Here is a 12,500-nt window from a genome sequence, read left to right as displayed (position 1 = left end):
ACCAGGGCCCTGCGTGTGCCGATGGTGCTGGGGGCAACCGCCCGCACCAGGGCCCAGCGTGTGCCGATGGTGCTGGGGGCAAGCGCCCGCACCAGGGCCCAGCGTGTGCCGATGGTGGTCGAGGCAAGCGCCCGCACCAGTGCCCAGCGTGTGCCGATGGTGGTCGAGGCAAGCGCCCGCACCAGGGCCCAGCGTGTGCCGATGGTGCTGGGGGCAAGCGCCCGCCCCAGGGCCCAGCGTGTGTCGATGGTTATCGGGGCAACCGGCCGCACCAGGGCCCAGGGTCTGCCGATGGTGCTCGAGGCAACCGCCCGCACCAAGGCTCAGTGTCATGAGCCAACCTTGTATAAGGCCATGACCGGGACTTAGGTTGCCATGAGCCACCCATGTATAGGGCCATGGCCGGGTAGACCCCTTGTGTTAGGAAAAGTGTCCCCATTTCAAACATTGTAACGGTTACTGGTAGCATAGCTCTAAAATCTCTAAGGCTCTTTAGGGGGGGTGAGCCGGCAGGGTATTGTTGGGCTGTCTCACCGGGTGCTATGCGAGCTTAGGCCACCCACCATGGGCTGCCCCCCTGGCCCTGGTGATGGTGGGAGGTCCCGATGTATGATTCCCAATTTTAATGATATGTGCCTCGATTGAATGCCCGATTGTTGCCTCAATGTGTTTCTTTTCTTTCTCGATGTGAATGTGCCTTGTTGTGTGTATGGATGAGATTGATATTGATATATAGTGCCTTATTGTGAATGCTTGAGACTAACCATGGTTTATGGTTATTTGTTCAGATCTCGATCTATTGAGGGCTGACTTGGGTGGAAGCGTCCATTCAAGTGCCTCGCGGGCTAGTGCTTGTTGAGAGAAAGCTTAGTCCGTGACACGTGGTATCAGAGCACGGTTGAGAAGTGCTAGAGAAATGGATGAGATGGCCACAAGTGGTGGACCGGATCATCGGCAGAGAATTGAGGAACTTGAGGCCGCGGTGGCCGCAATGAAAACCCATATGGTAACAAAAGACCGAGTGAGGGAGATCGAGACAACCCAGCGGGAGTTGTCCGATACTCTCCACAATGTGAGCGAAGAGGCTAGAGATGCCTTGAACATACTCCACAAGGAGTTTGAGGAGCTCAGGGCCCAGATGAGCATCCTACAAATGGCGGTGGCCAGTTCGAGTTCAAGCTCGACGGACAGGGGACAAAGGCCCAAAGTACCGGAGCCTCGGTGCTTTGAGGGGGCAAGGGATGCTAAGGAACTTGAGAATTTCCTGTTCGACATGGAACAATACTTCCGAGCTGTACACACAAGTTCAGAGGAAGACAAGGTGACAATGGCATCGATGTATCTCGTAGGGGATGCCAAGTTGTGGTGGCGCTCCAAGTTTGTCGATGACGAGTGCCCGATTAAGACCTGGACAGATCTGAAGCGTGAACTGAAAAACCAGTTTTTTCCGGAGAATGTGGATTATATGGCTCGAAGGAGACTTCGAGAGTTGGTGCAAACCGGAACGGTGCGAGAGTTCGTGAGGAACTTTTCTACCCTGATACTGGATATTAGGGACATGTCCGAGAAGGACAAGTTATTCCATTTTATTGAGGGCCTCAAGCCATGGGCGAGGACAGAGCTACAGAGGCAAAGAGTGCAAGATGTGACGACGGCCATGGCTGCAGCGGAACGTCTTCATGATTTTAATGATGGTTCGTTAAAACGGAAGAACCCTCCACCACCGGGTAGTAGCTCTAATCTTGGGAGTGGGGGAAAGATAACTAGGTTGGACCGACCCTTCAGTTGGGGATCAGACAGGAAGTCCTTTGGGCGAGATAGCATCCAGCCTAGGACAAACAACGCAGGGACCTTCAAGCCTAGGCAACCGCTTGCTTGCTTTCTTTGCAAGGGGCCGCATCGAGTGGCTGAGTGCCCGCACCGAGGAGCCCTTAATGCCTTAAGGACCTCATCCCAAGAGTCTGCAAAAGTGCCCGAGAGCGTTGAAGAAGCTGAAGAGGAGCCAGCCAGGATGGGCTCAATAAGGTTCCTCAGTGCCCTTCACACCCAATTGAACACTATAAAGAAAGAGCAAAGCAGAGGCTTGATGTACGTGAACTTGACGATCAATGGGAAAACCACCAAGGCTATGGTGGATACAGGCGCAACCGACACTTTCATCACACCAGAAGAAGCAAAAAGGTGTGGTCTTCAGATTGGTAAAGACTGTGGGCGAATGAAGGCGGTCAATTCGCCAGCCTTTGCAATCAGTGGAAGCTCGAAAAGTGTGACGACCCAATTGGGGCCATGGGAAGGGAAGGTAGACTTCACAGTCTCCCCCATGGATGACTTTGATGTCGTTCTAGGATTGGACTTCATGACGTTGGCTCAGGTGATCCCTATCCCCGCTGCTAGCTGCTTGTTGTTCTTAGGAGAACACCCATGTGTGGTGCCAGCCAATATCTTGCCAAAGAGTGGGAAGAAAATGATTTCGGCTTTGCAATTCAAGAAAGGGGTAAAGAGAGGGGAACCCTCTTTTGTGGCCATGCCGATCTACAAAGAAGGGTCGAAAGTAGAACCAATACCCAATGGCGTGAAGAAAGTGTTAGAAGAATTCAAAGAGGTGATGCCAGAGATGTTGCCCAAGGTTCTACCCCCTCGACGAGCAGTGGACCACGAAATTGAGCTACTCCCAGGGGCAAAACCCCCTGCTAGAGCCCCCTATCGCATGGCCCCGCCAGAGTTGGCCGAGCTGAGAAAACAGTTGGATGAGCTTCTACAAGCCGGGTTCATCCGACCATCAAAGGCTCCTTTCGGAGCGCCAGTGCTATTCCAGAAAAAGCATGATGGGAGCTTGCGCTTATGTGTCGACTACAGGGCTTTGAACAAAGTCACCGTAAGAAACAAATATCCTATCCCGCTCATAGCAGACTTGTTTGATCAATTGAGCGGGGCCAAATACTTCTCCAAACTGGACCTGAGATCGGGATACCATCAGGTCAGAATCCTCGAGGGAGATGAGCCGAAGACTACCTGTGTAACACGGTATGGTTCATTTGAATTCCTTGTGATGCCTTTTGGACTAACCAATGCTCCTGCCACATTTTGTACATTGATGAATCAGGTGTTTCATGACTACCTAGACAAGTTTGTAGTCATTTATTTAGATGATATAGTGGTGTATAGCTCCACGTTGGAAGAACATCAAGAACACCTGCGCCAGGTATTTCAAAGGTTACAGGACCATCAGTTATATGTAAAAAGGGAGAAGTGTGCATTCGCTCAGACCCAAATCCATTTTCTCGGTCACATTGTCGAACGTGGCCACATCCGAATGGACATGGAAAAAGTCAGGGCCATCAAAGAGTGGACGATACCGAAGAATGTTAGTGAGCTCCGCTCCTTTTTGGGACTAGCCAACTATTATAGAAGGTTTGTGGAAGGGTACTCTCGTAAGACCACGGCCCTCACGGAGCTACTGAAGAAGGAACATAAATGGTGTTGGACGAACGAGTGCCAGGAGGCCTTTGAGGGATTGAAGGATGCTATTATGAAGGATCCCATCTTAGCTCTCCCCGATATTGGAAAGCCTTTTGAAGTCCAGACGGATGCATCGGATTTTGCTATTGGAGGTGTGCTTTTACAACAACATCACCCGGTAGCATTCGAAAGTAGGAAGCTGAGCGAAGCTGAAAGGAAATACACAGCCCAGGAGAAAGAGCTCCTTGCGGTGGTTCATTGCTTGAGGACTTGGCGGCATTACTTGTTGGGTGCGCACTTTGTCGTGAAGACAGACAACACAGCCGTTAGCCACTTCCTCACCCAACCAAGACTCACGGCGAAACAAGCTAGGTGGCAGGAATTTTTAGCTGAGTTCGACTTTTATTTTGAGCATACCGCGGGGAAGACTAATCAAGTGGCGGATGCCTTGAGCAGGCGGCCAGAGTTAGCGGCCCTCAGAAGAATGGCCCCAATGGTGGCTAGCAGAGCCACTACAGACATCCATAAGTTGATTGGAGACCATTTAGGGAAAGACCCGCAAGCCTGTGCCATTTTGAAGCTAGTGGAAGAAGGGAAGTCCAAACATTTCTGGAAAGAAAATGGGGTCTTGTGGACCAAGGGACCTCGAGTCTTTGTGCCAAGAGCAGGAGGTCTGAGACAGATGCTGATGAGGGAGTGTCATGACACCCCATGGGCGGGACATCCGGGCTGGCAGCGCACATTGGCGTTATTGAAACAAGGTTATTATTGGCCTCAAATGCGACAAGATGTGATGGAATATACGAAGACTTGCCTCATTTGCCAACAAGACAAAGTCGAGAAGAGGAAACCTGCAGGTATGCTTGAACCTTTATCGGTACCTACCAAACCGTGGGAAAGCATCTCCCTCGATTTCATCTCGAGCCTACCCAAGGTTGGCGATCTTGGAGCTATCTTGGTGGTGATTGATCGGTTCTCTAAGTATGCCACATTCATTCCTGCTCCCAAGTACTGTACAGCGGAGGACACAGCTCGACTATTGTTCAAACATGTGGTCAAGTATTGGGGCCTCCCCCAAAACATTGTCAGTGATAGAGATCCTAGATTCACAGGGTCCTTTTGGAGAGAACTTTTCAAGATTTTGGGGTCCCAACTCAACATCTCCTCGAGCTATCACCCTCAAACTGATGGCCAAACAGAACGGTTCAATGGATTGTTAGAGGAATACTTGAGGCACTTTGTCCACGCCAACCAAAAGAACTGGCCCTCTTTATTGGACGTTGCTCAACTCTGTTTTAATTCCAACAAGAGCTCTTCCACCAACAAGAGCCCATTTGAGGTGATCACCGGACAATTACCAAGGCTACCCCACACTTCCTTGGAACAATATGGAGGAAAGAATCCCAGAGCATTCAACCTCAGCAAGGAATGGAAACTAAACACGGAGATCGCACAAGCCTACTTAGAGAAAGCGTCAAAACGGATGAAGAAATGGGCAGACAAGGGTCGTAGAGCTCAGCAATTTCAAGTTGGGGATTTGGTTCTTGTTCGATTAGTCCCTGAACAAACCAGGTTCTTGAGGAAGAGAGATCGCAGATTGGTGCGCAAGTACGAAGGTCCAGTAAGGGTCCTTTCCAAGGTGGGGAATGCTTCCTACAAAATCGACCCTCCAAAGTGGATGAAGGTGCACCCAGTATTTCATGTGAGCAACTTGAAGCCATTCCATGCAGATCCTACAGATGCTGGTCGAAGAGAGCCAACCAGAGCCGCCATCACCATGAAACCACCTTCAGAGCGTCGAGTCCAAGAGATCTTAGCTGACAGGGAAACCAAGATATCTCGAAGACTAGTTCGGGAGTACTTAGTAAAGTGGGAGGGACTAGGCCTAGAAGAAACCAGCTGGGAGAGAGAGCACGACCTCCAGAGATTTCAAAGGAAGATCGAAGAATTTCAAGCCAGCAAGTCGACGAGGACGTCGTTAGAATAGGTGGGGGAGGATGTCATGAGCCAACCTTGTATAAGGCCATGACCGGGACTTAGGTTGCCATGAGCCACCCATGTATAGGGCCATGGCCGGGTAGACCCCTTGTGTTAGGAAAAGTGTCCCCATTTCAAACATTGTAACGGTTACTGGTAGCATAGCTCTAAAATCTCTAAGGCTCTTTAGGGGGGGTGAGCCGGCAGGGTATTGTTGGGCTGTCTCACCGGGTGCTATGCGAGCTTAGGCCACCCACCATGGGCTGCCCCCCTGGCCCTGGTGATGGTGGGAGGTCCCGATGTATGATTCCCAATTTTAATGATATGTGCCTCGATTGAATGCCCGATTGTTGCCTCAATGTGTTTCTTTTCTTTCTCGATGTGAATGTGCCTTGTTGTGTGTATGGATGAGATTGATATTGATATATAGTGCCTTATTGTGAATGCTTGAGACTAACCATGGTTTATGGTTATTTGTTCAGATCTCGATCTATTGAGGGCTGACTTGGGTGGAAGCGTCCATTCAAGTGCCTCGCGGGCTAGTGCTTGTTGAGAGAAAGCTTAGTCCGTGACACTCAGCATGTGCCGATTGTGATCGAGGCAACAACCCACACCAGGGCCCAGCTTGTGCCGATGGCGGTCGAGGCAAGTGCCCGTACCGAAGGGCAGCCTATGCCGATGATGGTCGATGCATGTGCCATCACCATGCGTCATCATGTGCCATTGATGGTCGAGGCCTTGGCCGAAGTTCGATTTTGAGCCACGGTGCCCATGCTTGGCTCCAGCATGTGCTGGTGCCGCATTTTTTTCACTCGGGACAGCATCGCCGGAGCATCGCCGGAGTACCGCCGGAGAACCTGACCGGCGGCATTGGGGTTCCGGCGATTGGGAGGGGGGCCGGGGGGGTGTGCGCACATGATGTGCGATGGGTGCTGGTACTTGGCCTTGTGTTGGCCCCCTATCCCTCATCAAACCTCTGAGAATTCACACCCCCTTAAAGAGCATTTGAGATTTTACAGGTTTGCTACCAGTAGCCGTTAAAGTGTCTGAAATGGGGACACTTTTTTCAAACGGTCACAAAATCTTCTCTACTTCGAGTTTTTAGCTGAATTTTTTTGTGCATGCCAACAAAAATATAAGGATCATGCCTACAAAATTTGGGGCCAAAAATCCTTATAAAAAAATTTTAAAAAATCCCGAACCGCAAAAAGTTTCAAAAATCATGAAAAATAGAAAACGAGTCATCTTCCAACGAAACTTCACGTGAAGGCTTAGGGGACCATTGTATGAATTTACAAGCCATAAAAATGGCATTGGCACGGCAGAAATTTGAAGATGTGCCTAAACCCACCAGGGCCCAGCGTGTGCCGATGGTGCTCGAGGCAACCGCCCGCACCAGGGCCCAGCGTGTGCCGATGGTGCTCGAGGCAAGCGCCCGCACCAGGGCCCAGCGTGTGCCGACGGTGGTCGAGGCAACCGCCCGCACCAGGGCCGATAGTGTGCCGATGGTGCTCGAGGCAACCTGTCGCACCAGGGCCCAGCGTGTGCCGATGGTGATCGAGGCAACCTGCCGCACCAGGGCCCAGCGTGTGCCGATGCTGGTCGAGGCAAGCGCCCGCACCAGCGCCCAGCGTGTGCCGATGGTGCTCGAGGCAACCGACCGCACCAGGGCCCAGCGTGTGCCGATGGTGCTCGAGGCAACCTGCCGCACCAGGGCCCAGCGTGTGCCGATGGCGCTCGAGGCAAGCTCCCGCACCAGGGCCCAGCGTGTGCCGATGGTGCTCGAGGCAACCTGCCGCACCAGGGCCCAGCGTGTGCGGATGGTGCTCGAGGCAAGCGCCCGCACCAGGGCCCAGCGTGTGCCGATGGTGGTCGAGGCAACCGCCCGCACCAGGGCCCAGCGTGTGCCGATGGTGGTCGAGGCAACCTGCCGCACCAGGGCCCAGCGTGTGCCGATGGTGCTCGAGGCAACCTGCCGCACCAGGGCCCAGCGTGTGCCGATGGTGCTCGAGGCAACCGACCGCACCAGGGCCCAGCGTGTGCCGATGGTGGTCGAGGCAACCGCCCGCACCAGGGCCCAGCGTGTGCCGATGGTGGTCGAGGCTGCCGATGATGGTCGAGGCAACCTGCCGCACCAGGGCCCAGCGTGTGCCGATGGTGCTCGAGGCAACCGACCGCACCAGGGCCCAGCGTGTGCCGATGGTGCTCGAGGCAAGCGCCCGCACCAGGGCCCAGCGTGTGCCGATGGTGGTCGAGGCAACCTGCCGCACCAGGGCCCAGCGTGTGCCGATGGTGGTCGAGGCAAGCGCCCGCACCAGGGCCCAGCGTGTGCCGATGGTGGTCGAGGCAAGCGCCCGCACCAGGGCCCAGCGTGTGCCGATGGTGGTCGAGGCAACCTGCCGCACCAGGGCCCAGCGTGTGCCGATGGTGCTCGAGGCAACCGACCGCACCAGGGCCCAGCGTGTGCCGATGGTGCTCGAGGCAACCTGCCGCACCAGGGCCCAGCGTGTGCCGATGGCGCTCGAGGCAAGCTCCCGCACCAGGGCCCAGCGTGTGCCGATGGTGCTCGAGGCAACCTGCCGCACCAGGGCCCAGCGTGTGCCGATGGTGCTCGAGGCAAGCGCCCGCACCAGGGCCCAGCGTGTGCCGACGGTGGTCGAGGCAACCGCCCGCACCAGGGCCGATAGTGTGCCGATGGTGCTCGAGGCAACCTGTCGCACCAGGGCCCAGCGTGTGCCGATGGTGATCGAGGCAACCTGCCGCACCAGGGCCCAGCGTGTGCCGATGCTGGTCGAGGCAAGCGCCCGCACCAGCGCCCAGCGTGTGCCGATGGTGCTCGAGGCAACCGACCGCACCAGGGCCCAGCGTGTGCCGATGGGGCTCGAGGCAACCTGCCGCACCAGGGCCCAGCGTGTGCCGATGGCGCTCGAGGCAAGCTCCCGCACCAGGGCCCAGCGTGTGCCGATGGTGCTCGAGGCAACCTGCCGCACCAGGGCCCAGCGTGTGCCGATGGTGCTCGAGGCAACCTGCCGCACCAGGGCCCAGCGTGTGCGGATGGTGCTCGAGGCAAGCGCCCGCACCAGGGCCCAGCGTGTGCCGATGGTGGTCGAGGCAACCGCCCGCACCAGGGCCCAGCGTGTGCCGATGGTGGTCGAGGCAACCTGCCGCACCAGGGCCCAGCGTGTGCCGATGGTGCTCGAGGCAACCTGCCGCACCAGGGCCCAGCGTGTGCCGATGGTGCTCGAGGCAACCGACCGCACCAGGGCCCAGCGTGTGCCGATGGTGGTCGAGGCAACCGCCCGCACCAGGGCCCAGCGTGTGCCGATGGTGGTCGAGGCTGCCGATGATGGTCGAGGCAACCTGCCGCACCAGGGCCCAGCGTGTGCCGATGGTGCTCGAGGCAACCGACCGCACCAGGGCCCAGCGTGTGCCGATGGTGCTCGAGGCAAGCGCCCGCACCAGGGCCCAGCGTGTGCCGATGGTGGTCGAGGCAACCTGCCGCACCAGGGCCCAGCGTGTGCCGATGGTGGTCGAGGCAAGCGCCCGCACCAGGGCCCAGCGTGTGCCGATGGTGGTCGAGGCAAGCGCCCGCACCAGGGCCCAGCGTGTGCCGATGGTGGTCGAGGCAACCTGCCGCACCAGGGCCCAGCGTGTGCCGATGGTGCTCGAGGCAACCGACCGCACCAGGGCCCAGCGTGTGCCGATGGTGCTCGAGGCAACCTGCCGCACCAGGGCCCAGCGTGTGCCGATGGCGCTCGAGGCAAGCTCCCGCACCAGGGCCCAGCGTGTGCCGATGGTGCTCGAGGCAACCTGCCGCACCAGGGCCCAGCGTGTGCCGATGGTGCTCGAGGCAAGCGCCCGCACCAGGGCCCAGCGTGTGCCGACGGTGGTCGAGGCAACCGCCCGCACCAGGGCCGATAGTGTGCCGATGGTGCTCGAGGCAACCTGTCGCACCAGGGCCCAGCGTGTGCCGATGGTGATCGAGGCAACCTGCCGCACCAGGGCCCAGCGTGTGCCGATGCTGGTCGAGGCAAGCGCCCGCACCAGCGCCCAGCGTGTGCCGATGGTGCTCGAGGCAACCGACCGCACCAGGGCCCAGCGTGTGCCGATGGGGCTCGAGGCAACCTGCCGCACCAGGGCCCAGCGTGTGCCGATGGCGCTCGAGGCAAGCTCCCGCACCAGGGCCCAGCGTGTGCCGATGGTGCTCGAGGCAACCTGCCGCACCAGGGCCCAGCGTGTGCCGATGGTGCTCGAGGCAACCTGCCGCACCAGGGCCCAGCGTGTGCGGATGGTGCTCGAGGCAAGCGCCCGCACCAGGGCCCAGCGTGTGCCGATGGTGGTCGAGGCAACCGCCCGCACCAGGGCCCAGCGTGTGCCGATGGTGGTCGAGGCAACCTGCCGCACCAGGGCCCAGCGTGTGCCGATGGTGCTCGAGGCAACCTGCCGCACCAGGGCCCAGCGTGTGCCGATGGTGCTCGAGGCAACCGACCGCACCAGGGCCCAGCGTGTGCCGATGGTGGTCGAGGCAACCGCCCGCACCAGGGCCCAGCGTGTGCCGATGGTGGTCGAGGCTGCCGATGATGGTCGAGGCAACCTGCCGCACCAGGGCCCAGCGTGTGCCGATGGTGCTCGAGGCAACCGACCGCACCAGGGCCCAGCGTGTGCCGATGGTGCTCGAGGCAAGCGCCCGCACCAGGGCCCAGCGTGTGCCGATGGTGGTCGAGGCAACCTGCCGCACCAGGGCCCAGCGTGTGCCGATGGTGGTCGAGGCAAGCGCCCGCACCAGGGCCCAGCGTGTGCCGATGGTGGTCGAGGCAAGCGCCCGCACCAGGGCCCAGCGTGTGCCGATGGTGGTCGAGGCAACCTGCCGCACCAGGGCCCAGCGTGTGCCGATGGTGCTCGAGGCAACCGACCGCACCAGGGCGGAGCGTGTGCCGATGGTGGTCGAGGCAAGCGCCCGCACCAGGGCCCAGCGTGTGCCGATGGTGGTCGAGGCAACCTGCCGCACCAGGGCCCAGCGTGTGCCGATGGTGCTCGAGGCAACCGACCGCACCAGGGCGGAGCGTGTGCCGATGGTGGTCGAGGCAAGCGCCCGCACCAGGGCCCAGCGTGTGCCGATGGTGCTCGAGGCTGCCGATGGTGGTCGAGGCAACCTGCCGCACCAGGGCCGAGCGTGTGCCGATGGTGCTCGAGGCAACCGGCCGCACCAGGGCCCAGCGTGTGCCGATGGTGGTCGAGGCAAGCTGCCGCACCAGGGCCCAGCGTGTGCCGATGGTGTTCGAGGCAACCGACCGCACCAGGGCCCAGCGTGTGCCGATGGTGCTCGAGGCAACCTGCCGCACCAGGGCCCAGCGTGTGCCGATGGTGGTCGAGGCAACCTGCCGCACCAGGGCCCAGCGTGTGCCGATGGTGGTCGAGGCAAGCGCCCGCACCAGGGCCCAGCGTGTGCCGATGGTGGTCGAGGCAACCGACCGCACCAGGGCCCAGCGTGTGCCGATGGTGCTCGAGGCAACCGGCCGCACCAGGGCCCAGCGTGTGTCGATGGTGGTCGAGGCAAGCGCCCGCACCAGGGCCCAGCGTGTGCCGATGGTGGTCGAGGCAACCGCCCGCACCAGGGCCCAGCGTGTGCCGATGGTGCTCGAGGCAACCGACCGCACCAGGGCCGAGCGTGTGCCGATGGTGGTCGAGGCAAGCGCCCGCACCAGGGCCCAGCGTGTGCCGATGGTGGTCGAGGCAACCTGTCGCACCAGGGCCCAGCGTGTGCCGATGGTGGTCGAGGCAAGCGCCCGCACCAGGGCCCAACGTGTGCCGATGGTGCTGGGGGCAACCGCCCGCACCAGGGCCCAGCGTGTGCCGATGGTGATCGAGGCAGGCGCCCGCACCAGGGCCCAGCGTGTGCCGATGGTGGTCGAGGCAAGCGCCCGCACCAGTGCCCAGCGTGTGCCGATGGTGGTCGAGGCAAGCGCCCGCACCAGGGCCCAGCTTTTGCCGATGGTGATCGAGGCAACCGGCCGCTCCAGGGCCCAGCGTGTGCCGATGGTTATCGGGGCAACCGGCCGCACCAGGGCCCAGGGTCTGCCGATGGTGCTCGAGGCAACCGCCCGCACCAAGGCTCAGCATGTGCCGCTGGTGATCGAGGCAACAACCCACACCAGGGCCCAGCTTGTGCCGATGGCGGTCGAGGCAGGTGCCCGTACCGAAGGGCAGCCTATGCCGATGATGGTCGATGCATGTGCCATCACCATGCGTCATCATGTGCCATTGATGGTCGAGGCCTTGGCCGGAGTTCGATTTTGAGCCACGGTGCCCATGCTTGGCTCCAGCATGTGCTGGTGCCGCATTTTTTTCACTCGGGACAGCATCGCCGGAGCATCGCCGGAGTACCGCCGGAGTACCGCCGGAGAACCTGACCGGCGGCATTGGGGTTCCGGCGATTGGGAGGGGGGCCGGGGGGGTGTGCGCACATGACGTGCGATGGGTGCTGGTACTTGGCCCTTGTGTTGGCCCCCTATCCCTCATCAAACCTCTGAGAACTCACACCCCCTTAAAGAGCGTTTGAGATTTTACAGGTTTGCTGCCAGTAGCCGTTAAAGTGTCTGAAATGGGGACACTTTTTTCAAACGGTCACGAAATCTTCTCCGGTTCGAGTTTTTAGCTGAATTTTTTTGTGCATGCCAACAAAAATAGAAGGATCACGTCCACAAAATTTGGGGCCAGAACTCCTTCTGAAAAAATTCTAAAAAATCCCGAACCGCAAAAAGTTTCGAAAATCGTGAAAAATAGAAAACGAGTCATCTTGCAACGAAACTTCACGTGAAGGCTTAGGGGACCATTGTATGAATTTACAAGCCATAAAAATGGCATTGGCACGGCAGAAATTTGAAGATGTGCCTAAACCCACCTAGCACCCGATCGATCCCCGGCTTGCGCATCCTGCCTCTCCGGCCGGCTGAGCGCCCGCACGCTCGTTCCGTGGGTTGACTTAGGCATACGGAGCTCATTCCATGTCTAAGCCCCAGTCGGACCGAGGGTCGCGGCAGCTGGACCGGCAGCGGGATCGGCAG

This window comes from Durio zibethinus, unplaced genomic scaffold (assembly GCF_047325235.1).
Source record: "Durio zibethinus cultivar Kanyao isolate XHJ-2024 unplaced genomic scaffold, ASM4732523v1 HiC_scaffold_387, whole genome shotgun sequence".
Classification (NCBI taxonomy): Eukaryota; Viridiplantae; Streptophyta; class Magnoliopsida; order Malvales; family Malvaceae; genus Durio; species Durio zibethinus.
The sequence above is the reverse complement of the archived record's forward strand: the minus strand, read 5'-3'. Positions refer to the sequence as shown.